General features: G+C 44.4%; 1 protein-coding gene and 2 pseudogenes across 3 annotated transcripts in view; 1 reads left to right on the forward strand and 2 right to left on the reverse strand.

The window, feature by feature from the left end:
- The window catches only part of Slc35a3 (solute carrier family 35 member A3), a 42,555-nt gene extending 37,696 nt beyond the window's left edge, over positions 1-4,859 (reverse strand). Inside the window, exon 1 of one of the 3 annotated variants that reach the window (XM_076574873.1) lies at positions 4,745-4,859. The gene's annotated coding sequence lies outside the window, so the exon portion shown is untranslated. Of the gene's footprint in view, positions 1-3,604; positions 3,623-4,070; positions 4,206-4,744 lie in introns of those variants that run through there. The other 2 variants (XM_076574874.1, XM_076574872.1) reach the window with 2 other exon arrangements.
- A 1,165-nt stretch (positions 4,860-6,024) lies between these two features.
- Positions 6,025-6,829, reverse strand: LOC102928213 (large ribosomal subunit protein uL10 pseudogene; annotated as a pseudogene).
- On the forward strand, positions 6,791-7,371 carry LOC102928502 (large ribosomal subunit protein uL10 pseudogene; annotated as a pseudogene).
- Positions 7,372-26,898: the final 19,527 nt, after the last annotated feature.

Below are 26,898 nucleotides of genomic sequence, written 5' to 3' on the forward strand. Positions count from 1 at the left end.
CAAGCAGAGAAGGGAGTGTTTCTCTCTCCCACCCCACCCCCCGACCCCCGCCACCTTGGGACTTGGGACTTGCTGCATGCTAGGCACATGTTCTACCATGAACTATCCCTCCAGCCTCCTACACACTTAACCCCTCCCCGTATACACTGTGCTGGTCTTTACAGGAGCACTCATGGATTTTATCAAATGCACATGATGCCAGGGACTTTTGAAACTGTTATTCAGCCCTTCTAGTTGTCAGCCCAGAACTGTTTATCAACCACCTAGAAAAATCAGCAGATACATCTCAAGTCAAAGCAAAGACACACGAGAAAAGATTAAGGGAAGTGACTGTGCGCCCTAGGTTAGGCAACACGGTAGACATTCTCTTCTTTCCAATGTTGTGTTCCCTTACTGCCTCACAGCAGCACCTGTCACATCGGCATTTGCTCTCTGTGGTGGATTTACAAAAGGCTATGTAAAATCCTTAGTATTCAAATCCTCCATACAGAATGATCGCTTTGTAAATTAAGTCTTTCATAAGGGCTCTGGAGCATTCAGGGTTCAGGATGGTGACAAATCTTTCTGTACACAGAAGACCGACAAAGGACAAAACTGGTTCTCACTTAATGTTTTCTAATAACTACAACTTCAAAAGTTAAGTAGGAGCCTCGAGCATCTATAACATGTCAATTTCTTGCTGGTCATTACACACAGATTTGTTCATTTAAATATAACTGAATTCGAAAAGGAGGTATTATTTCTTTTCCAGATTAAGAAAGTGAGATTCTGGGGCTGGAGAGACGGCTCAGTGACTAAGACACTGACTCTTCTTCCCAGGGACCCAAGTTCACTTCCCAGCACCCACACGGCAGCTCACAACTGTCAATAACTCTAGTTCCAAAGGATCCAATGCCCTCTTCTGGCCTCAGAGGGCACTGTATACATGTGGTGCACAGACATAAATGCAGGCAAAACACTCAGATACATAAAATGCTAAAATAACAATTAATAATAATAATATTAATAACAAAAAACTCCAGTTACAGGGGATCTGATGCCCTTTCCTGGCCTCTGCATACAAGTGGTGCAGATTCACATATAAGTAAAACACCCATATGCATAAAATAAAAATACCCACTGAGCCATCTCACAGGCTCCAGAAAAAAACATTCAACTTTTAAGAGGCAAAAATGAGATTAGGTATAAAGACATATGTGAACCTTTCTTTGTGAAATGAACTTGTTTCTTAGCATTTTATCTGATGTGACCAAAAGCTTCAACTTTAGATTAACTCTAATTAATTTCTACCCCACTCCTAACCTAGGATACAGTCACTCATCTTAATTTTTTTTTTTTTTTTTTTTTTTAGGTTTGGTTTGGTTTGTTTCATTTGAGATGGTATCTTCTGTGTAGTTGATAAACAGTTTTGGGCAGACAACCACTGAAGTTGATTAATATTTTAGCTTCAATAGTCACTGCCATAAATAACAACAAAACACATTTTAAAATGATGACTAAAACATGTATCAGGGCTGGAAAGATAGCCCAGAGTTTAAGAGCATTGGCTGCTCTTCCAGAGGACCAGAGTTTAATTCCCATCATTGGTGGTGTACAACTATCTGTAACTCTAGTTCCACAGGATCCAGAACCTTCTTCTCGGCTCTGGTGGCACTACATGCCTGTGGTACACATACATACATTCAGGCAAATACATATAGAAAATAAACGTTTAAAAATATTTTAATTAGCCGGGCGGTGGTGGCGCACGCCTTTAATCCCAGCACGCGGGAGGCAGAGGCAGGCGGATCTCTGTGAGTTCGAGGCCAGCCTGGGCTACCAAGTGAGTTCCAGGAAAGGCGCAAAGCTACACAGAGAAACCCTGTCTCGAAAAAACAAAAAAAAAAAAAAAAAAATATTTTAATTAAAAAAAAAAAATATATATATATATATATAAACATACCAGGCATAGTGGCACAAGCCTGTGTAGTCCTAATGATACACAACCCTACATCCATCTCCAACAACTCTCAGACACACAAACACACACACACACACACACACACACACACACACATCACAGAATTATACTCTTTCATTCATTTAAGTTGAATGGATTTAAAATACACTTGCTGTTTTTAGAACTGAAATCTAATATTAAGCAACCAATTCATATTGATCTGAACTTTGGGGGAAAATACACAAAGTTATTTAACGTCAAATAGGAACTCAGCTTTCAAATTTTTTCAAGAAAAGAAGCTCCTAGTTACTGAATCATAAACATAGTCCTAGTTACTGAATCATAAAATGAGGCTTTTAACTGAGAAATTATTTCCATTAATTCTATCACCTATCTACATTCATTCAGCATATTAAATTCCTTACAAGACACCTGCTTGAGTACATATTAGATCCATTTCAAACACAAATGAAGCAGACCTACAGCAAATTACTTGACCTGTGTGATCTTCAATAGCCCTCTATAAAATGGGACCAGTAATAATTATCCTACTTTAGAGATAATTAGGATCCAATGGAAGATTGCCACGCGTTAGACAGAGGCCATTAACTTATTAAGTTCCAGGCCAGCCAGGCGGACTATGATGTGAAACTCTATCTCAAACTAAACAAATAAATAAAAACAAAAACCCTATGGTTGTCTAAAAACATACAATATGTTGAATAAAGTAACTTTTTAAAAAGAATGAAAGGATCACACTGATTTGAGTCACGGAAGGGTTTAAATTTTGAAGGGTTTTTAAAGTCTGCCTAAATTATTTAAAAATCTATTCTAGGTTAGGGGGATTTCTTAGTAGCAAAGCACTTACCTAGCATACAGTATGCCCTATGTTCCATCCCCAGAACCACTAAATAAATAAATAGTTGCTGAGGATTTCTGAGAGAAGTGCCAGAGAATGGCATTAAATTTCCGGCTTTAAAAAGCAATTACAAAGAACTGAAGTTACAGCTCAGTGATATGAGTGCTCGCCCAATATTCCCACGAGGTTCACTACCACCCCCATCCCCACCCCCAGCACAGCAACACAGGTTGGGGCGGTAGAGGGGAGGAAGAGGAAAGAAGGAGACTGAGAAGGAGCCTGTGCAAGCGGGTTCAATCAGGACAGGAGCAGTTGCAAGACAGGCTAAAAGCAGCAAGTTCCGTTTGGAAGGTATAGTGTATCTGGCAGAGGCCAGAAAACAGAGGCACACACGGTAGAAAGAAATTCAAAGGGAGGAGAGTCAGTCAGAAATGTAAACGTAGAATTCATCTGAAAGGAAAACAACTTGAGTTAGCAGCAATGAAGTTAAGATCACCACATGAGAAACAACCAAACATCACCTGTAACTACAAAAGTAAGTGCCTATGAAGACTCAACTCTGGTACAATGTTCAAATACTGCAGTTAATAGAATATAATAAAGGACACGCTCCTCAAAAGAAATAGAATAAATATATGTGGCTTGCTACCAAAAGTCCCACTACTGCATTTAATATCCCTTAATTCATTTGAACTAGCAGAAACTTCGGCTGGCTTAAATAAAAAATGTTTACAGAACTCCACCACTCTTCCATACTCGGAACCCCCGCCCCCTCTGCCCCCCACACACTCGGATGGAAACCTTACATGGTCTCAGACACCCATCGCCTTCGGTCTAACCTTACCACGGGCACCTTTTCCATCTCTTGAAGTCGCGGCAGCTTCTGGAGCACACAGCCCTCGCCGGGCCGACCCACCCCTACCCCCGTGTCCACAGACTGGGCGGGCGCTCGAGCAAAGCCACGGAAGGACTGGCCGCCAGCCTGGCCCCCTGGGCACTTGGCCCGCCAGCCTGGAGCTTGCAGGCACACCGCCTGCCACACCCCTCTCCTCGGGACCTTTTTTCCTCCTCCACCCAGAATGTCCCAGCACGTCCGGGCCGGAGGCACAAGGCGCCCCTTCTTCATCTGCTCCCTCGGAACGAGCGCTGCAGCGCTCCGCTGCGGTCCGGGTGGCCCAGGCAACCTCGCCTCTCAGCCGCCCCCCTCGCCACCCCAGCCCGCAGCCTCCGGCCTCGGCGCCCGCCGCTCCCCGCCCGTGCCCTTCCGCTCACCCGCCGTGCGGCTCGGCCAGCTGCCCGCACTGGAGCCCCGGGCTCCGCGACGCCGGACGCCCCAGGCTGCCGAGCCCGCCGGCTCCGCCGCGCCCGCTGACCCGCAGCGCCGCCGGCTCCCGCCGTCTCTGTCGCCCGGGCCGCCTCGATGCGGCCCAGGCGTTTCCGGGTTCCCGCGGTCCCGTCCGCCAAAGGCTCCGGCTTCCGCCTCGGCCCCGGCAAACGCCGTTCCCTGCTCGGCTCCGGTGGCCCCAGCTTCGCGCTTGCCAGCCGCCTCCCCGAGGCGACCACACCGGGGCAGCCCCGTGACAGCCTCCCGGTCGCGGGACCGTGATGGGAAGGGTGTCTCTGCCGACGGTCCGGCTGCAGAAAGTGGCAGGATGACCCGCAACTTAGGGCAGGGCAAAGTCCTTTGGGCCAAAGAACCCTGATAGAGCACCGGGAGGCGGATCTTGGCTCCTGAAAATGACCACCAGTGAGTTGAAAACAAGATTATCCCTGGTGCCGGTTACCAACCTTAGTCTAGGAACCAGCTTGTTTGGTTGGAAATGACCCCTGCCCCCACTCTGACAGCCCTGGAGCGTCTCAGGAATGCAAAAGGGGCTTAGTGTCACTAAAACAGGGGAAAGGTGCAGAGAGAGAGAGAGAGACCACCTTATAGGAGAACCATTCACCTCGTCCTGTCTGCAAGGAGCTCAAACATACTACTTTTTAAAGTCTTCTTTAAAGTAGTATCTATTTCGAAAATCTTCCAACCATGGTAGCCTATACTGGCAATGGACAGGCTGAAATGTAATATTCTGGGTGCGGTTTGATCATCGGATACAGCAGATTTATCCATTTCCTGTTAACACAATGCTCCCAGAATTAAGCTTATGCGTCTTCATATTGCCAATGATTAAAACCATGACTTACGGAACACAGTTAGGAAACAGCAAAGAGAAAAATAAACTTAGATGACTTAGCACAGAATGCCTCGCTTTAAATCTTCGTGTAGTCCGGTCTTCAGAAAACTTCTGGATGATGGAATGTAAACTAGACCTTGATATTTACTGGGTCCGAATCTAAAATGGCCCCCAAAGGTCCCTCATATGGTAAAGGCTCGTTGCCAGCTAATGGGCTTCGTGGTGGGAGAAGGGAGTGGATAGAGAGGGCTCTGGCCTAAGCCACTGATGGATTAAATTTTTGAAGGTATTATTAGGAGATGGTGTAAATTGTGGAACAGGCAGGCCTATTTGGAAGTGGGTCACTGGCTTTTGAGGGTGTGTCTTACCCAGGCCTTCTTGGGGGTGGGGAGCTCTCCTTGCGGCCAGTATGCTTTTTGGTAAATAACTACCGCACCACATACACCCCAACCAGAGACCCAGAAGCAACGGAACCAAGCGACCATAAACCAAACATTCTGCAGTCATGAACCCAAATAAGCCCTCCTTCCAAAGTTGTTTTTGCAGGGATTTCCTCAAAGCAGCAAAAAGTAACTAATACAATACTTATCTTTACTTTTTTTCTTTCTTATAAAGACAGGATCTCACATTGTAGCTCAGGCTGGCTCTAGGCTGGCCTTGGAGACCTTGATCTCCTGGCAACCATCCTGTCTCTGCCTCTCTGTTCTGGGATCACGGGCTTGAGCTATCACATCTGCTTTCTTTCTTTACCCTTTTCTCTTCCCTACCCCCACCCCCCAAAACTATTGGAAATTAAGCCCAAGCTTTTGTACCTCATGTACTTTCCCATCGAGCCCTTTCTCCATATTTTAAAACAAACTTAATATGCTTAGTACATGATCGTTACAGCTTGACCCTATTCTGAGGTGTGTGTGTGTGTGTGTGTGTGTGTGTGTGTGTGTGTGTGTTATATACAGGTACCCAGAAAACTGTTGGTACTCCATAAATCTGTTATAAAGGAAAAGAGGATTTAAGATATATAGTAAGAAAAATATACCTTACAACATAAATTCTTTTCTGTTGTTCTTTTATTTTGGTTTTGAAAAGAGGGTCTCCTTATGTAGTTCAGGCTGCCCTAAAACTTGCCATATAGCCCAGGCTGGCTACAAACTTATTTATTTGGGCCTTGGCCTCTTGAGTGCTGGAATTAAGGCAGATACCACCATGTTCACTGTCACAGAAACACTGATCAGAGAAAAGGATGATTTTCTCATTTTTTCCCAGGAAACTTTAATGTGATTAAAAAAAAATAGTTTTATCAGCTGCACATCACTCAGAATTTCAATGTTGCCCCTGGAGATTTTAGTGGTGATGCCTAAAGCCTGGAAGAAAGAGGTCTTCTCGGGCCCCAGACCAGTGTTCTGGGCTGGCACAGTGACCTCACACGGGGCAATGGCACCAGCACGGGCAGCGGCCGGCACCTTATTGGCCAGCAGCATGTCCCTAATCTCCGTGAGGTCCTCCTTGGTGAACACAAAGCCCACATTACCCCGGATATGAGGTAACAGTTTCTCCAGAGCTGGGTTGTTCTCCAGGTGCCCCCGGATGGCCTTGCTCATCATGGTGTTCTTGCCCATCAGCACCACAGCCTTCCCTCGCAGGGACATGCGGATCTGCTGCATCTGCTTGGAGCCCACATTGTCTGCTCCCACAATGAAGCATTTTGGGTAATCATCCAAAAGTTGGATGATCTTAAGGAAGTAGTTGGACTTCTAGGTTGCCCTGTCTTCCCTGGGCATCACGGCGGTGCGTCAGGGATTGCCACGCGGGGTTTAAAGACGATGTCACTCCGAGGAGGACGCCTGGCGAGACAAAGTAGGTGCTAGTGAAGCCACACTGCTGAACATGCTCAACATCTCGCCCTTCTCCTTCGGGCTGATCATCCAGCATGTGTTCGACAACGGCAGCATTTACAACCCGGAAGTGCTTGACATCACAGAGCAGACGCTGCACTCCCGCTTCCTGGAGGGTGTCCGAAATGTTGCCAGTGTTTGTCTGCAGACTGGTTACCCGACTGTTGCCTCAGTGCCGCACTCTATCATCAATGGGTACAAGCGGGTTCTGGCTTTGTCTGTGGAGACTGAGTACACCTTCCCACTTGCTGAAAAGGTCAAGGCCTTCTTGGCTGATCCATCTGCCTTCGCGGCTGCTGCCCCTGTGGCCGCCGCCACCACTGCTGCTCCTGCTGCCGCTGCAGCCCAGCCAAGGCTGAAGCCAAGGAAGAGTCGGAGGAATCAGATGAGGATATGGGATTTGGTCTCTTTGACTAATCCCCTCAAAACAACCAACTCAGCCAGCTTAATTTGAGAAACATGGAAATAAATAAAAGCTACTTCTGTTAAAAAAAAAAAATAGAAGCAGAAGCCCTTATAATTATGAAGTAAGTAGTGACATGTGCTTTGCTGCCTTGGAAGGAATGGAACTGAAAAATGACCTAAAACAGTGAAAGTGGTCAAGTTTACACCATTAATGTAAGGCATGAAGCCAAGTGATGAGCCTTTTGTGATACAAAAATGCAACTGTAGTCCTAGCTGCTTGAGAATCCAAAGCAGGATAACTTGAGCTTAGAAGTTCAAGGCTAACCTGGGCAACTTTGTAAAATTCTCTCTCTCCAAGAAAGAGGATTTTTGAACATGCTTTAAAGATGTAGGAGAGGTCAGGTTGGCTCACAAGGAATCCTTGCTTAGCATGTATGGGGCCCTGGGATCAATCCTCGGGGCTGCAGAAGAGAAAAACAATAGAATAGGAGGCCAAAGGTCTACTTAGGTTGTTGTCTCTTCTTGCTTTAACTGTGGTGGTTTGGATGAATCCAGAAACTCATCCATTTCCCTTAGCTTTTCCAACTTAATGGAGTACAGGTTTTCAAAGTACTTACAATATTCTGAATTTCTTCGTTGTCTGTTGTAATGTTTCGATGTTTATTCCCGATTCTGTTAATTTGGGACATGTCTTTCTTTCCAGTTTAAAAAAAGTAATACTTTCACTGGCCCTTTACTGGCTCCACAATTTATGGCCCAGTACATAACCTACTTTCCTGTGTACAAAATGTGTTTGACCAATCCCATCCCTCTCTTTGGGTCTTCACTAACTTTAGAATGTTTTCCAGTCAGTCATTGTTTTTATAGTTGGCCCACCCACTGCGCTCAGAAACTATCATCCTCAAACTTGAAGCATTTCTTTCTCCCTTTCTTCGAAGGGCCTAAATCCCTTCTCACTGGCCCCAATAGCATCTCAAATCATTCTGTGTATATCTATATAATTTCACTTCTTTTCTTGTTGTGATTTCCTTTTATATTGCTCAACAAACACTTCCTGTGGTGATATATTGTGTACCCCAATAAAGCTTACCTGGGATCAGAGAACAGAGCCAGCCACTAAATTAGATATAGAAGTCCGGCAGTGGTGGCACACACCTTTAATCCTATCACTCAGGAGGCAGAGATGCATTTAGGCTACATGAGAGAAATAGAACTAGGCAGTGGTGGTACACAACTTTAATCCCAGGAAGTAATATGGCAGGACACAGAAAGGTATATAAGGCGTGAGGAAACAGGAACTCACTGTCTTGAGGCTGAGGGTTTCATAGAGGTGAGCTAGTGGCTGGCTATTCTGCTTCTCTGATCTTTCAGCTTTCACCCCAATATCTGGCTCTGGGTTTTTTATTATAAGACCTTTAAGATTCATGTTACAACTTTCCTTGAGGTCAGTGCTATCCTAATGATTTTTGCATTGCCAGCATTTTAGCAAAATGCCTAGCACATAAAAAGTGTATGCCAGGCAAAGGGTGTAATCCTGTAACCACCATGCTGGCAGCAACAAAGTTATTCTCTTGTCCATTTAATTGACTTATTGAGGACAAGTTGTCTAACCTAGCCTGTTAGGGGTTCCAGGGCCCCAGGCTCTAAACGTAACCCATCAGTAATGATTCCAGCACTTGTGGGGCTAAAGCAGGAAAATTCTTGTGAACTGAAGGCTAGCCTGGGCTACACAGTGAGTTGCAAAGGGCCTAAGCTATATAGTGAGACTCTGTCTGAAACAACAACAACCAGAAACTCAATGTATATTTCCTGAACTGCATGGAACTGAAACAAGTTGTTTGATGATGGCATGAGAGAGAAAGCAGAAGACTTCAAAAGTTCACCAGAGCGAGTGTTAGCAGAACATGAGCTGCAAGTCTGGACATAAAGGAGCTCAAGTCAATAGTCAAGCCTGAAGCTCTTCTGACAATAAGAATCCATTCACTCTTAAGTGCTGTGCCCATTTTCTTCTTGAACAGTTACAGCAGCCTGATAAAGTAATCATTAGGGCCTGGCCTTCCACAGAAAGCAAAACTGGCTCTTACAGTCATGAAATAATTTGACACTCCCATGTACACTGAAGGGATAGGCTGGAACTCAAATCCCCAGTTGTCCAAGAAGGCCATACTTTTTTTTTTTTTTAATGCTAGAGATCAAACCCAGACCTTCTGCATGTGTCAAGCAAGAGCTACACCATGAACTCCTAAAGGAAAAGAAAAAAAAACTTGAAGAAATTACATTTAACTACAGGAATGTCAAAATGAGACAGGAGAGAAGTGACCATAGAATAAAGAGGAGACAGCAGAGGCAAAAGTAGAGTCAGAGAGACAAGTGTTAGCGAATAACCAGAAGACCATGAATGAGGAAAGAGAAACAGTTCGGTACACTGTGCCAGGAGGCCAGGTTTCTTAATCATCTGATCTTTGTGTGTATGTGTGTGTGTGTGTGTGTGTGTGTGTGTGTATGTGTATGTGTGTGTGTATGTGTGTGTGTATGTGTGTGTGTATGTTTGTGTGTGTGTGTGTGTGTGTGTGTGTGTGTGTGTATTTTGCCTACATGTATGCCTTGCTCCACGTGCATGCTGTGCACAAAACAGGCCAGGAAAGGGTGTCAGATTCCCTGGAACTGGGGTTACAGACAGTTGTGAGCTTCCATGAGAATGCTGGGAATTGAACCTGGGACCTCCGGAAGAGCAGCCACTGAGCCATCTCTCCAGCGCCCTATCATGTGACCCTAAAGCAAAACTGTACAATACGGAAGACACAAATGATAACAAGAAATCAGTTTAAGGTTAGCTAGGGTCAAACAAATTATACTTTTCTGGGATATTTGATTGAAAATGTCAGGAAAAATATAGATGACCTAGTTATATTTGATTTTCATATAAACAGTAATTGTTTGCTTTTACAACATTTGGGATATACTTACAATGAAAATTCATTATCAGAAATTCTAATTTGAATTGGGCACAAGGCATACACCTGAAGATTAGGAGCTCAAGATCACCCTTGGCTATATACTGAGTTTGAGGCCAGCCTAAGCTACATGAGAACATGTCTCAAAAAAGAAAAAAAAAATTGGTTGGGCATGGTAGCATACACTTCTAATCCCAGCACTCACTCAGAAGAAAGGAGCATGTGGATCTCTGTGAGTTCCAAACCAGCCTGGTGTGTGTAGAGTTCTAAAGCAGCCAGGACTAGCCAATGAGATACCGTCTCAAAACAAAAATAAATAAATATACTACATTGTAGCCAGAAGCTTTTATGTGTCCCATCTGGCCCCACAGCAATTTATAAAATAATCATGCAAAGGCTTAACATTAATTATAAACTGGTCTATGGCTCAGGCTTATTGCTAGCTAGCTCTAACATCTTAAATTAACCCCTTTGTGTTAATCTATCTTTTGCTACATGGCCGTGGCATTACCAGTCTGCTGGCATCTTGTTGCTTGGGCAGCTGGATGGCATCTCCCTGACTCTGCTTTTCTTCTCCCCATAACTCTGCTTGGATTTCCTGCCTGGCTATAACCTATCTTGCCATAGGCCAAAGCAGCTTCTTCATTAACCAATGGTAGCAACATAAATTCACAGCATACAGAAAGACCATCCCACAGCACTACATATACATGAAAACACCATAAAGAAACTCACTCCTTTGTAAACAAGTTTTTTAAAAAAATTAATTTTCTAATTTAAGTGCTGTACACACCCAAGTACAACCATGGATGCATTACATACCACAGGAACCGAGACTAGATAGTAGTTAGTAGAGTGGACATTGCAAGCATAAGTACACAAAGAATTCAGTACTCTTAGGCAAAGCCACTGCTGGTGGCTCCTAGAGTTCAATGACAAGGTCAGAAGTTGGGAAACATAGTAGGAAAAAAAAAGAAGAGACAGAACTATGAGAGTGTCTTAGGGTTTCCATTGCTGTGAAAAGACACCATGACCACAGCGACTCTTCTACCGGAGAACATTTAATTGAGGCGGTGGCTTACAGTTTCAGAAGTTTAGTCCGTTATCATCATGGTGGGGAGCATGGCAGCTGGGGTTATGGCAGCATGCAGGCAGACATGATACTGGAGAAAGAGATAAAAATACTACATCCTGATCTCGCTGGGCGTGGCTTGAGCATATATGAGACCTCAAAGCCCGCCTCCAGGGTAACATGCTTCCTCCAACAAGACCACACCTTCTCCAGCAAGGCCACACCTCCTGATAGTGCCACTCCTTTTGGGGGCCATTTGCTTTCAAACCACCACAGATAGTATCTATTTTGTAAGAATTTTTATCCAAAACGAATTATAGGAAGAAAGGAGAGAGTGAGGGGGGGAGGGAGAGGGAGAAAGAGGGAAGGAGGGAGGAAGGGAGGGAGGGAGGGGAGAGGGAGGGAGGGAGAGAGGGAGAGGGAGAGGGAGAGGGAGAGGGAGAGGGAGAGGGAGAGAGAGAGAGAGAGAGAGAGAGAGAGAGAGAGAGAGAGAGAGAGAGAGAGAGAGAGAGAGAGAGATCACAATCCAGTGCTTAGGGAAGCAGGTGCCCAGCATCACTTTACCACATATTTTGTGTCTATAGCATTACCTTTCTTAAAGCTATTGAATAGAATTGCTGCTCGAGAACAAGAAAAACCAGCTTTGTCTTGTTTATTACTTCAAGGTACCAATGAGTTGAACCTGGCTTGTTCTGGGGAGTTCTCCAAGGGAAAGAACCAGGTAGAAACTAAAACTTCATAGAGCTGTGCTATTGTCCACTGGTCCACCAGTTTTCTTTAAAAGAATTTTAATTAGGTTACTTTCATATTAACGCACAGCATGTAGTCAGGTGAGCCTTCAACTCTTGAGCTGGCCCTGTTAGCATTTTGAAATGAATTCGCTTTTTTTTTTTTTTTTTTTTTAACTTCCTTTGCCCACCCACAAAGCTGCTCCAGCAGCTTCTGCTTGTTTGGGCTCTGCCAGGTTGGAGCTGTTCTTCTGGATTCTGTGTTTATAATACACTTAGTCTAGGTTGGAGGACCAGGGGACCATCTCCTGGATGGAGGTCGTTCCCTGTCCCCACATATTCAGAACCTGATGAAATTCTCCTACATTCCTGGTGACCAACTGTAGGGATCGTTGACTCTGACCAAAATTTCAGTTACCACCTGATACATCATCTGAAGTCCTTTGAGAGTCAAGTAATTAGTTTTATCTCAGAGTCAAAGTTAAATACAAACCAAAACACTAGGAAAAAATTAGGCATTTCCCTTTATGTGACATTATATGGCAAAGTGAGCACCAGCTCCTTTGCAGACACTGAGAAGCAGGTGCACTATACTTGTCCTGCTGAAGCTTGTCTGGGGCTTCTTAAGCCTCTGAATGGGTTGGGAGCTGTGACTCCGACCAGGCTGCTCTTTTATTCATTAATCCTAAAGTACACTTGCAGGTAAAGTTCATTTGCAAAGTGGATTATGTCGCTCACCAAATATCCCCACAATTTCCCTGTCTGTCTTCTGAATGACTGGGACCCTTGCTCCTGGACAGAAGCTGCAGCAATCTCAGATAGACTCGGCTGAAAACTGGGCTTGGATTTCCAGGTTCTTGTCACCATCAAGGAAAGACCAGAGATGAGTCAGTGGAAGGAAATGTATTTCAGTGTGAAAGTGCACACTTGCTGAGGATTCCTGGGCAGCATTACCCAGCCATTCTTGCATGTGAGCTGACCTTTACACTGGGCCAAACCCAAAGTTTCCCGAAACATTGTTAACCTCTGCTCACCTTCTGTACAATAGAGTTCCTTTCCACGTGAATACTCAATGACTGCACCCAATTACTTTCTTATAAGGCAGCTGATTTTCTGCTAGGACCAACTACTGATTAACAAGTGGCATAAGGTCCAGTCTCTTCCAGTTTACTGAAAAAAAAAAATAGGTTTCTTTATTCTATGTAGAAATGTTTTGACTGTGTTTTAGTTCAGGTTTCTATTACTGTGAAGAGACACCATGACCACAGCAACTCTTATAAAGGAAAACATTTAATTGGGGGGCCTCACTTGCCGTTCAGAGGTTCAGGCCATTATCATCAGGATGGGGAACATGGTGGCGTGCAGGCAGACATGGTGCTGGAGAAGTAGCTGAGTGTCCTGCATCTTAAGTTATGAATGGTTGTGAGCTACCACACTGGTGCTAAGAACCTAACTCAGGTCCCCTGAAAGATCAACCAATGACCTTATCTCCCCAACCTCTATTTTTAAATCCTTTTAAGATTCACTTTTAGTGTGTGTGTGTGTGTGTGTGTGTGTGTGTGTGTGTGCCATGCTGCCACTGAGGCCATGCAGATCTGAGTGGCCTGTACTGCCACCCAGGGCCATGGTGTCATCCAGGCCTTAACTGCTGCCATGGGCCATGTCTGGGTCTGTGTCCCTACAGCAGCCAGGTCTGAGTTGACGTCCATGGCATCTGTTATCACCAACAGCCATGCAGATGCCCGGGGGCTGGTCAGCCAACTGAGACCATGTTGATGTCTGAGAGCCACACTGCCACTGGGGCCCTACCTGTGTGACCTGAGCTGCCACAGGTGCCAAGGTGATATTTGGCCCTCAGCTGCTGCAGAGGGCCATGTCTGGGTCCATGGTTCTGCTGTAGCTGGGGTCTGTGTTGATGTCTGTGGCCCATGTTACCAAAGGTGTGTGTGTGGGGGGGGGGGGGGGGAAGGTGGCATAAAAACCATGCATGAGCCAGGCAGTGGTGGTACACGCCTTTAATCCCAACACTTGGGAGGCAGAGGCACGCAGATCCTTGAGTTTGAGGCCAGTCTGGTCTACAGAGTTCCAGGACAGCCAGGACTGTTACATAGAGAAACCCTGTCTTGAAAAACCAAAGCAAAACAAAAAAACCCACCACCAACAAAAACCAGGCATGATAAAAATCTGAGGGCCGGGGTGAGCTGGCCCTGCCCCTCACTGGACACTGCAGCAAGAAAGCTAACCCCCACCCTCACAGGAGAGCTTCCCTGCACTCGGGAGTGGTGGCCCCACCCCTCACCCAGGGTGTGGGAGAACTGACTCTGACCTGTGTCTGAGTGGGGCGGCCCAGTGTACAGCTCTGACCAGATCAATTGCCACCCAGGCTCAAATCCAGCGCCTTAGGTTGGCCCACCCTAACATGTACCAGGCTTTTTCTTTTTTGGTCACCAACCAGCTCCCAAATCATGTCACGGAGACTTCTTATCGGTTATGAATGTTTGGCCTTATCTTAGCTCTTATTCTAATGTGTTTCTCTTTATCTATGTTTAGGCTTTTTCTCTTTCTTCTTTTCTTCCTTTCTTCCTTTCTTTCTCCCTTCCTTCCTTCCTTCTTCCCTTCCTTCCTTCCTTCCTTCCTTCCTTCCTTTCTTTCTTTCTTTCTTTCTTTCTTCCTTCCTTCCTTCCTTTCTTTCTTTCCTGCTTCTCATGTGTGGCTGGGGACTCCTGGCTTCTGACCCTGGGCATGCCCCTCTTCTTCTCCCTCTTCTCTCTCCTCCTTCTCCTCTCTTATTTTCTCTTCCTATTTATTCTCTCTGCCCACCAGCCCCGCCTATCCCTTTCTCTGCCTAGCTATTGGCCATCCAGCTCTTTATTAAACCAACCAAGTGCCTTAGGCAGGCCAGGTGAAACAAATGCAACACATCGTTACATAATTAAACAATGCAGAGTGAACAAAAGTAACATAACTTTAGGTCATTAACAAAGGCAGCAGAAACAAATGTAACACACCTTTACACAGTTAAATATTCTACAACACTAACATCTACCCCATCTATGACCTACTGGAGCATGTGAAGGGACTGGTCCTACAGAACGGTACCTACAGGATCTGCATGACTTGGTGTGGCCCCAGGATATCCAAGAGGAGGCCTTGAACCAGACCAGTGACTCATTGCAATGAACATTTGCAAGTAAAGCTGATAGGAAAAAAGAGTCGACTGAGTGACACACTGAGTCTCCCAATGTCACTAAGATGAACCAGGAGGTGTTGGAGAGGTGGGAAGGGCAGATGAGCAAAGTGGGTTTTTGTTTTGTTTTGGTTGGTTTTAGTTTTGTGTTGTTTTTTTTTTTTCCTTTTAGGGGCAGATACTGCAAGGGTGAAGGATGGATATAGAGGGCCTGGGAAATGAGTGGAATTGGGCACATGATGTGAAATTCCCAAAGAATGAATAAAGAAATATATATAATGATATGGGGCCAGGTGGCGGTGGTGCACGCCTTTAATCCCAGCACCACTCTGTTACCAGGCACCAGAAACCTCACTTGGTTACTCCGCCAAAGTCATCAGCACTTCCTCTTCCTCTTACATTAAATTCGCCCCATTCCCTTATAGACTCCCCTTTTCTGTTTACAAATAGACATTTGTAGTGGGTGTGGGGGCATATACCTGAAATCCCAGCTCCCTGGTAGCAGGGAGGGTTGTCAGGTATCAGCCTGGGCTACATAGTGAAAACATGCCTTAAAATAAATCAGAGAAGCTGGGCAGTGGCAGAGGCAGGTGGATCTCTGTGAGTTCGAGGCCAGCCTGGACTACAGAGCGAGATCTAGGACAGGCACCAAAACTACACAGAGAAACCCTGTATTGCAAAAAAAAAAAAAAAAAAAAGATATGGGACCTAGTGAGAGATCTCAGGTCACTGGAAGTGTTCTCTCAAAAGGGTTTGTGGGGGTCTCTTGCTATCTCTCTTTGGTATCCAAACCAGGAGGTAAATGGTCTTCCCATGAATTAGCTGTCATGGCACACTGTCCCAACATGGGTCCAAATAGAGAGGACTCATCAATCATGAACTGAGGCCTTGGAAGCTGCAAGCTAAAATAAATCTTTCTTCGTCTTCCTTTTAAAAAAATCTGTCATTAGAAATAGATAATATGAACATATCTAAAAACTAGAGAAAAACATATATCTAACAATGTATAAAGAGTTGGGTGTGGTGGTGGTGGTGGTGGTGGTGGTGGTGGTGGTGGTGGTGGTGGTGCACACCTTTAATCCCAACACTTGGGAGGCAAAGGCAGATAGATCTCTATGAAGCCAACCTCATCTACACAGTGAGCTCTTGACTAGCCAGGGCTACACAGCGAAACTCTGTCAACAAACAAACAGAAGAAAAAGAAATCTCAAACTTAAAAAAACAAAACAAAACCAAAAAAAAAAAAAAAAAAAAAACAAACTCTCCCCAGGCCAAAACCCAAAAAAGCCAACTAGTGGTCTGCAAACTCAGCTCAGGGGTAGAGTATGTGATTAGCAGGCATGAGCTCTTCGGTTGAATTCCCAGCACTTAAAATAAAAATGAATTTCAAAGAGTGGGCAAAGGATATGAACAGACATTTCCCTGAGGAAAATGTACAGGCGACAAATGAGCAAAAATGGCCTGCATTGTTAGTCACTACAGAAATCCAAACTTAAATCATGACCAGAAGCTGGGCAGCGTGGCACATGCCTGTTACTCTGACGTTTAAGAAACAGAAACAAGTTTACAAGTTTGATGCCAGCCTGGGCTAAAATAGCAAGATCCTATCTCAAGAGGAGAAAAAATTAGCAGCCGGGGAGAGGTAAAGTGCTTGAAGCTTCCATCTCCAGCACACATGTAGAGTGAGGGCAGGATGACACACGTCTATAATCCCAGTGCTGGGGAGGCCCAGACAGGAGCATCCCTGCTGCTGCTCGATGACCACAAGTCTATCTGAATTAAATTAGCATGCTATAGGTTCATTGAGAAATCATGTCTCAATCAATAAGGTAGAGAGCAAGAGCAGGAGATGCTAGGTGTTGACCTCCGGCCTCCGCGAATGTGTACATACAAGTGCATACTCGCACCAACCACAATTTGTAACTGTATCTTTCCATGCTTTCTAGATGACTACACAGAGGAGCAAACGTAGCTACACTGCTCACTGCTGACAAGGATGTGAAGCAACTGGAAATACCATTCGCCTTGGGTCAGAATGCAGTTTCATGCAGCTGCTCTGGGAAAACAGTCTTGTTTTGTTGTTTTTGTTTTTTCTTTTCTTTTCTTTTCTTCTTTTTCTTTTGATTTTTCGAGACAAGGTTTCTCTGTATAGCCCTGCTTGTCCTGGAACTCACTCTCTAGACCAGACTGGCCTTGAACTCAGAGATCTACTTGCCTCTACCCACTGAGTTCTGGGATTAAATGCATGGGCCACAGCCACTGGCAGTTCTGGTTTTTTTTTTTCTTGTGGAGTTAACATATGCTTAAAAGATCTTGGGGCTGAAGAGGTTGCAGGGTTGTTCAAGGATTTAGCACTCTTGCAGAGTTTAGTTCCCAGCACCTAGATGGAGCAATTCACAATTGCCTGAAACTCCAGGTCCAGGGGCATCCAACACCTCCAGCTTGTGAGGGTTCCTGTACTCATGTGATAAGGCTATATATACACAGATACACACGCACACACACAATTTAAAAAAAATAAATATTTTTCTTTAAAGATCTGACAATCCCACTTCTAGGTATTTACTCAAGAGAACTGAAGCCTCATAGTTATACAAATCCTGTACTGGAAAGTTTGTGGCAATGTTATTGAAAATGGCCAAGACCTGGAAACAACCTGTGGTGGTTTGAATGAGAATGGCCCATATGGTTTCACGTATTTGAATGTATAATTACCAGGGAGTGGAACTGTTTGAAAAGCATTAGGATGTGTGTGTGGCTTTGTTGAAGGAAATGTGTCACTGAGGATAGACTTTGAGATTTCAAAAACTGATACCATGCCCCCCCCCCACCTCTTCCATCCCACTACCCCACTCCCTACCTCTATCCCCCGGCCCCCAGACAACTGCCTACAGATTAGGATGTAAAGCTCTCAGCTACTGCCTGTCTGCCTCCTGCCATGATCATGGACTAACCATCTAAAACTGTAAGCAAGCCCCCAATGCAAAGCTTCTTTTAGAAGAGTTGACATGGTCATGGCGTCTCTTCATCGCAGTAGATCAGTAACTAACACACAACCCAAAGGGTATTTATTCAGTGTGTAAACAGATAAGTGAACCCTGATACAGCTATGCAGTGGAATGCTTAACGATTTTTTTTAAATCACTCCGATAAGGGCAAATTTATAGGCACAAACTGTGAATGAGTAGTTGTCAAAGGTTTTCTAGTTGGTGTGGATCGTGATTGTACTAGTGGCTACACAAGCTATGTAGACAGTGAAACTATAAAGCTGAACATGGGGTGAATTTTAGTGTGTGTGTGTGTGTGTGTGTGTGTGTGTGTGTGTGTGTGTGTAATAACTTCACTACCAAAAAGCTATAAACCCACCTTTGTTATCAAAACAGTTTTTTTGTGGTTGTTGGCTGTTATCTTGGTGAGTAATATAGAACAGTAAGTACTGCACTACAGTTGTGGCTGTGTATGTCTGCATTTGTGTGCTATTTGGAGACCAGGCTGGCCTCGAACTCACAGAGATCTGCCTGCCTCTGCCTCCCCAGTGTTGGGATTAAAGGTGTGCACCACCACCGCCCTGCTTTTATGTGCTGTGGTACTGGGGGCTGAACCTGGGTTCTCAGATGCTAAGCACATGGTATTCCACTGAACCACACATTCAGCCCTATGCTCTCGTGTTTTTGAAGCCCTGGGGTTGAGCCTAAGGCCTCATGCATGCTAGACAGGTTTTCTACCAGTGAGCTATAGCTTCAGCCCCTTACTTTAATTTTTGATAACAGGATTACTAGGCATTTAGGAATTGTGCTTATGAAAGGCATTGGCGTTTCTCCCTCTTAGGTCCTTGGGTCACATTTAACTAAGGAGGTACTCCACACCCGGAAGACTATGCTTTCATCCTTGCTCCCAGCTGCTACATCAAGCAAACCATCGTTCCCTGACTAACGAGGAGAATGACTTTTCCTTTTCCACGGCTACACTTCATGCTTCTTCGCATCTCTGATGTCTGCTAGCCACATTTCCATATTTCCCAGCATGTGATTTAAGAGCCTACCTGCTGGCATCCACTCTAGCCACGGCCGTGTTCTGGCCATTATCATGAAGCTGCTCTCCCTCTGAAACAGAAAACGCTGCCGCGTGGCATTTCCCCCAAACTTCCTTTCTAACCGTGCCACTTCTGTATTCCCACTGTGTGTTGCAGGAACTCTTCAGGGGTTCTAGTCACCTTGGTTTTTCCTCTATCCCTTCCCATTACTCTTTGTGGAGCTTTGAACCCCACTGCCTGTGCGTACTCCACTGCCATCCACGGCTATGCGCTCCCGGAGCTCTGTTCATTCCTCCAGAATGACTCCGAATGGATCAAAACAGCATCTTCCCATTTCCATCTACGGCTATGCGCTCCCGGAGCTCTGTTCATTCACCCAGAATGACTCCGAATGGATCAAAACAGCATCTTCCCATTTCCATCCATGGCTATGCGCTCCCGGAGCTCTGTTCATTCACCCAGAATGATTCTAAATGGATCGAAACAATGATCTCCTTCCTCCCTCATTTATTCCAATTGACTAATTGGCTAAGGGCTTTTGGAGAAAACAGTTCAACCCTACAATTTAGTCAGTTTGAGCCTCTGTGAATGTATGGCCCCTGATAGTAACTATCTCCCCTTGGTCGTTAGTATTTTCAGTCATCTCTCTTTATTTCTCACTTCTAACTTCCACAAATCTCCTCTCACCTCCATATCTACTCACTTCTCCCTCCCTCCCTCCCTCCCTCCCTCCCTCCCTCCCTCCCTCCCTCCCTCCCTCCCTCCCTCCCTCTCTCTCTCTCTCTCTCTCTCTCTCTCTCTCTCTCTCTCTCTCTCTCTCTCTCTCTCAGAGAAAATCAAAGTTGTTAGGTGTCTTGGGATTTCTATTGCTGTGATGAAACACCATGACCAAAAAGCAAGTTGGGGAGGAAAGGGTTTATTTGGCTTACACTTCAGCATTGCTGTCCATCACTGAAGGAAGTCAGGTCAGGAACTCAAATGGGGCAGGATCCTGGAGGCAGGAGCTGATGCAGAGGCCATGGAGGGGAACTGCTTACTAGCTTGCTTCCCATGGCTTGTTCAGCCCCGCTTCTTAGAGAACCAGACCCAGGGTGGCACCACTCACTTGCCCACTGACACTAATGGAGAACACACCTTACAGCTGGATCTCATGGAGGCATTTCTTCAGCTGAGACTCCATCCTCTGATGACTCTAGCTTGTGTCAAGTTGACGCACCAGACCAGCCCGGACACTAGGCCAGAACATTTCGCCTCTTGCATAACTCCTTTATTTGAGTTGTGCATTCCAGAAAATAGTAATACTCCAAGGAATAGCTTTACCCATCTGTTTTCCCATATTATCCAACCCCCCCTTTTTTTTTTGAGACAGGGTTTCTCTGTGTAGGTCTGGCTGTCCTGGAACTCACTCCCTACCAGGCTGGCCTTGAACTCACAGAGATCCGCCTGCCTCTGCCTCCTGAGTGCCGGGATTAAAGACATGCGCCACGACTGCCCGGCCCAGTGCCACCTTCTTTAACTTCACGGTCTGCCTTCTGGTGATCTCTGTGAACCACTTAGATGATGTGTGGGGGTTTTCACTGATAGTCAAGATCCACTGTTTGTTATCCTCTTCCATTTTTGTCTATTCATTTCCTAACTCAGACTAACTAAAAGTTTATACTCAGCAGTGAAAGAACTGCTCCACTATGTTTTGTATTTCTGCTTAGTTAAAACACAAAATTGGCTGAGGATTTATAGTAGAAGTCATAGTCTCTAAATCTCGATATACACTTACGTGTCTGTGAGTCTGTGGTATTTCCAAAAGATATTATCAAATTAAATGAGAAGAGTTGGTTCCAAGGGCTCTCTTCAGATTGTTTAGTGATAAATAAGCCCTACTGAAATAATTTCCTAAATTCTAGAAATTTGGAAAATGGCTCGCAAATAATTCTAATGTACTATAAAATTATTTTTAGGGATAAAGATTTAGCTCAGTATTAGGGTAATTGGCTGCTCTACACAATTCTCTAGGTTTGCTTCTCAGAAATACAAAATAAAAACAGGGCATGGTGACACACGCCTTTAATCCCAGCACTCAGGAGGCAGAGGTAGGTGGATCTCTGTGAGTTCGAGGTCAGGCTGGGCTGACAAATTATCAACTACAATAGATTATAAAGTATGGGTTAATTTAAGTTTTAAGAGCTAGTTAGACTGGGTGGTGGTGGCACATGCCTTTAATCCTAGCACTCAGGAGGCGAATCTCTGTGAGTTCAAGGCCAGCCTCGTCTCCAAAGCCAGTTCCAGGAAAGGTGCAAAGCTACACAGAGAAACCCTGCCCCCCCCCCAAAAGAACTAGTTAGAAAGGAGCCTAAGTTAAGGCTGAGCTTTCATAATTAGTAATAAGTCTTTCTGTCATTATTTGTGAGCTGGTGGCCCAACGAAAAGTACTGCTATATCCGTGAGTGTGTAAGTTGAGTCTAGACCCTGCATGTGCTAGGCAAATACTCTGATACTGTGGTAAATCTCCAGCATTGATTTTTTTTTAAAATTAGGGTGCTAAAGAGATGGCTCAGTGGTTGAGAGCACTGGCTGCTCTTCCAGAGGTCCTGAGCCCAATTCCCAGCACCCACGTGGCAGCTCACACCTGTCACTCCAGTTCTAGGGGATCTGACACCCTCACACATGCATGCAGATAAAACACCAATGCACAGAAAAAATATGAATAAATTATAAGTGAAAGACTAATCTTAATTTTTTATTATAGAGTTACATAAGGATGTTTTCATACAAGTGCATAATGTACTTTGAGTATATTCCCCCTACCCAGTTTTCCCTTTCCCATTAATTCCCTGCAATTCCCAGATGGTTTCATTTCTATTTTCATGTCACCACTACATATAAAATACCTTAAAATCTGTTCTTAAATTTTGAGATAGAGTATCTCTAAGTTGCCTATGTAACTCAGGGACCTTGGACCCTTTAATGGGTCTGCTTAATGAATGTGCCCATTCTTGTGACTTTGGAGAGTATATTACTGTAGAGGTTATGAGATATAGAGCTCTAAATTCTGCTAGTTTGCTGAAGACGTTTGTGTGTTTAGTTATATACTGCCTCTGCCTCTGGACACAAGTCACATTATATATGAAGAAGATCTCGTAAGAACAGCATGGTGGACAGTACTGTTTTGAAGTAAGATACACGAAGTGAATTTGTGTTAACAAGAGAGTAATCCTTAGCTAAAGCAAGATGTATCTTTGTTCCATAATGAAGAGGAAGGTATAGCAAAAGACCTGCGTGGATTTGCGCAGCTTCAGAAAATTCATGGAAAAGCTTTCTAAAGCTGACTATTGTTTGACGGTTTTATGCAAAATGTCAGGGGTTTTAACATCAACTTATATACTGATGTAAAACTAGGATTGATTTTTTTATTTGGTTAAAGTACAAAATCCTTTTTGGCCAGCTGTGGTGGTGGACACTAATCCCAGCACTTAAGAGGCAGAGGCAGGTGGATCTCTACGAGTTTGAGGTCAGCCTGGTCTACACAGGGAGTTCCAGACCAACCAGGGCTACATAGTGAGAGGTTGTCTAAAAAATATATATATAATAATAAATAATTAATTAAAAAATCCCTCTGGAGTCTTTGCCTGCATTAAGGAGAGGTTGCAGGACATTTTTACAGTCTGAATAATCTCTCTGCAGGACAAAGTTCCTGTGTGTTAGCTTCCTGGATTTTTGTTGACTTTACCATGTCCTTGATTATTTAAAGGGACAAAGCCTTCCCACTTTGGAAAGAACAAAGGTTCTTTACAGTCATGTTGCCCTCTGTGTACTTTCTAAATCTTTTATTGCTATTTGGTTGAAGAAGTAAGTAAGTAGCTTCCTAGTAGCTCACTGCTGACTTATTCACATGTTCAAACAGCCTGGTGGATTTTGACATCCGGCTTTCCTTCCCAACAGCAAATCTCGTATCACAGGCTCGGCATCTAAAACTGAAAATCCCAAAGATGTTGCTCTTTCTTATTAAAAAAAAAAAAAAGAAAGGGTACAAAAATAATTAGGTTCATTCAATCTGCTGCTATTGGTGGTTTGCATGCCAAGTCAGAAGAGGGACTTGATTTAGACTGTTACAATGCCACTAATATAAAGCATTCAGACACTTTATGCCCTAAAAGTTATTAGAGATTTGCTAATGCCTTGTCCATCCCTGAAATATTTCTATTTTTCAGAGCCCCACCGTCACATTGCTTGACAAGAAAACAAAATCGGTGGTGGGGTAGAGGCAGAGAAATTGCTGAGCAGTTAAGAGCATTTACTGCTCTTGCAAAGGCCGTGGAGCTGGCCCCTAGCATCCACACTGAATGGCTTACAGCTACCGATAACTCTAGCTCTAGGGGACTCAACACTCTTCTGGCCTCTATGGGTACTATATATATGTGGCACACTTAAACTCCTGTGGGCACACATACATATAAGTGGAAAAAATGTTTAAGAAAACAAAATAGTGATATGGGTCAAAACTTCAGCATCTTTCCCTCAGTTCTGGGAACCAAATCAGGGTTCCACATGCTAGGTAAGCACTCTACCATTGAGATCTAGCTATCTGTTTGTCTATCAGTCAGTTTAAGTTTTGATACTGGCTATTGGACATGGGGCCTGATTTCATGCTAAGTACATGCTCTACTATGAGCTATACCCCACCCCAGTGATTTTATTAAACTGGCCTCAACTTTCTTTAATTTAACTCTATCAGACTCTTATCTAATAGCTAGCTTCCTTTATTTCTTCGTTTCTTTTTTCCTCCTCCTCATCCCCACGACCCCCTGTAAAACATTAACTCACTGTTCAACTATAGGCAAAAATAAGCTAACACATAATATCCCCTCTGAGGATCAGCAAACATCCTGGAAGAAAGGACAGAAATCATTTAAGAGCCAGAGGAAGGGGTGTGGTGTTACAGCAGGTTGACATTTAGCTTTTCTGCATGCCACACTTCAGCACAACACTCACACAGTGTTTACCAAGACCAGAAGAATCCTAATAAGGGCAAGGATAGAGAACCCCAAAATACGCGACTTTTACAGAATCTGGTTTTGTCTGTGTATTTTTTTATTTGTTTGTTTGTTTTGTTTTTTGAGACAGGGTTTCTCTGTGTAGCCTTGGCTGTTATGGAACTTGCTCTGTAGACCAGGCTGGTCTCAAACTCAGAGATCCACCTGCCTCTTTCTCCCAAGTGCTGCAACTAAAGATGTATGCCACCACCCCTGGCTTGTCTGTGATTTATTTTAACTGAACCTATAGTCGTGTTTGTTTTGATACTAGGTGGCACACTGAGTCCAATTTTACATTAATTCTGTACTAGATTTAGAATCTGAAATAGGACCCTGATGGGTGAGATTTTAGTGAATTCAAGCAGTCATCCATGACTCCATAAGTATCCTATAATCAACTAATTTCTTCAGCAATCTGGACTTGGATGAGTCATCCTTGATCTACTGGCACCATAGCCGATGTGTCTTCCACATTTCTCTGGGAAAATCACACATCAGATATTGCACCATTTATCTCCCTGGCCAGCTGGAAGCAACCATATTGTTTGCTTTGGTTTTTCTCATTTCATCATAGCACATAAAGTTATATGATAAAACAAATCGACAAGGAAGAACTAAAACTGGCTGGCCGGGTTAACTTGTCCTGGGTCAACCTGTCATTTGGGCTTCCCTGGGTTGTTAGGATGGCCACACATTCCTGGCCTTAAGTGATCCACATGCTTTAGTCTCCCAAGTAGCTGGGACTATAGGAGAATGTCACTACAACCACTGAACAAAGCATTTTGACCTCAGACCAACTTTAGGATTTTTCCAAAAGTTCCCCTGGAAAATATCAATGGATTTCTTTTCTCACCTTATCATTACATTATTTAGGTTCATTTGATAAGGAAAGATTGTCAAATGAATGATGTTTATCCTTCTTTATATGTTTTATGGGTGTATCTTATTGATAGAAATGTTACAAAGAGTGGACAAATTTCCCAAAAATCTGACATCTGAGTTTAATGCTACCAATCATAGTGCTTGCTAATGATCTTAAAAACACCACGTAACAGAAATAAACAGGTCCGGTATCAATCCATTATAATGGACTCCCTTTAGGTCTTTAACCATTATTGTTTTAAGTCTTTAGCCCACTGCTCACAGTTAATTTGTTCTATGATTATTTGTTCCCAAAAGCTTCTCCAAGCACCTATAACCCCAAAGGCTTCCCTTGCAAGTGATTCCTGGGATAGTTTCTGAAAAGGAAAGTCTCTAAGGACCAGACCTTTTGAGCTACTTAAGAATTTCCAAAACTCCCATAGAAGAAAGAACTGATTCAGAAAACCATTAAACCAGGAGCAACCAGAGCAAGACCTGACTGCACCAGAGCCAGTGAAGTAACGAAAAGGATGGTGAGGCCTATGCCTTCTGTTTGAAGTGTCACTCACTTATGTCCTCATTTCTAGATGTAATGAAATCCTTTCCTCTCTTTTTCCCCATCAGTTTCTTAGTTTGTTTTCTGCTAGTATGCCAGAACACCTGAGGTGGAGCAAATTATTAATATTGTTGTTTGGTTTCTTTTGAGACAGGGTTTCTCTGATAAGCCCTGGCTGCACTGGAACTCACTCTGTAGATCAAGCTGATCCAGAACCCAGACATCTAACTGCCTTTTTTGTGCCTCCCAAGTGCTTGGATTAAAGGCATGTGCCACCCTTGAGGCTCAAGGCTGGGCTCTAGGCTGAGTAAATCACAAACAATAGAAACTTAACAGAGCTCACTCTTCCAGGGGCTGGAAAGTCCAGGAGAGATGGGCTGCCATGGTGACAGCCTCCTCCAAACCAGTGTTCTTTAAGAGAAACAGAAGTGGCTGGGCTTGGCGGCAAATGGTTCTAGTCCCAGCACTGGGGAGGCAGAGGCAGGTGGATGTCTATGAGTTTGAGGCCAGCCTGGTCTACAAATAGAGAGAGAGAGAGAGAGAGAGAGAGAGAGAGAGAGAGAGAGAGAGAGAGAGAGAGAGAGAGAGAAGCAATAGTCTCAAGGCAGAGGATTTATTGTGTGAATTGGCTCACATGATCATGTAGGGTGAGAAGTCCCCCAACAGATTATTTGCAAACTGGAGAAGCAGAGAACTGATTGACCTGGCTGAGCCCAAGTCTGCAAGTCTCAGAATCAGGAAAGTTGCTGGGACAAGACTGGCTCATACAAGGTCCAGAGTGCTAAGGTCAAAGCAGTCTAGATGTCTGATGTTCAGGGGCCAGAGGTGAAGGTCTTTGCTCCAGAAGGGAGTGGGGGTGGGTGGGGGGAAGAGGGGACTATGATTCTCCTTACTTTCTCTTCGGCTTCCTGTCAGGGATCCCACCAGATGGAATATAGTCTCCACCTTGCAAGGGAGGATTTTCACTCAGTTTGCTGGCCCACATTCCCTTCGATTCTGGATACATTCTCACAGACACATCCATAACCATGATTCACCAGCCATTTAAGCACGCCCCTGAATCCAGATGAGTTGAGGTCTAAACTGTAACCACATGGCCTTCATGGCATGTCATACCTCGGCAGAGGGCAAATGAGCATATGTGAGATGAAGAGTGGAGGTCCAAATCACCCCTCCCTCCTGTGATGAGTAACCATTGTCTACATAAT

Source organism: Peromyscus maniculatus, chromosome 6 (genome assembly GCF_049852395.1).
Source record: "Peromyscus maniculatus bairdii isolate BWxNUB_F1_BW_parent chromosome 6, HU_Pman_BW_mat_3.1, whole genome shotgun sequence".
NCBI classification, from domain to species: domain Eukaryota; kingdom Metazoa; phylum Chordata; class Mammalia; order Rodentia; family Cricetidae; genus Peromyscus; species Peromyscus maniculatus.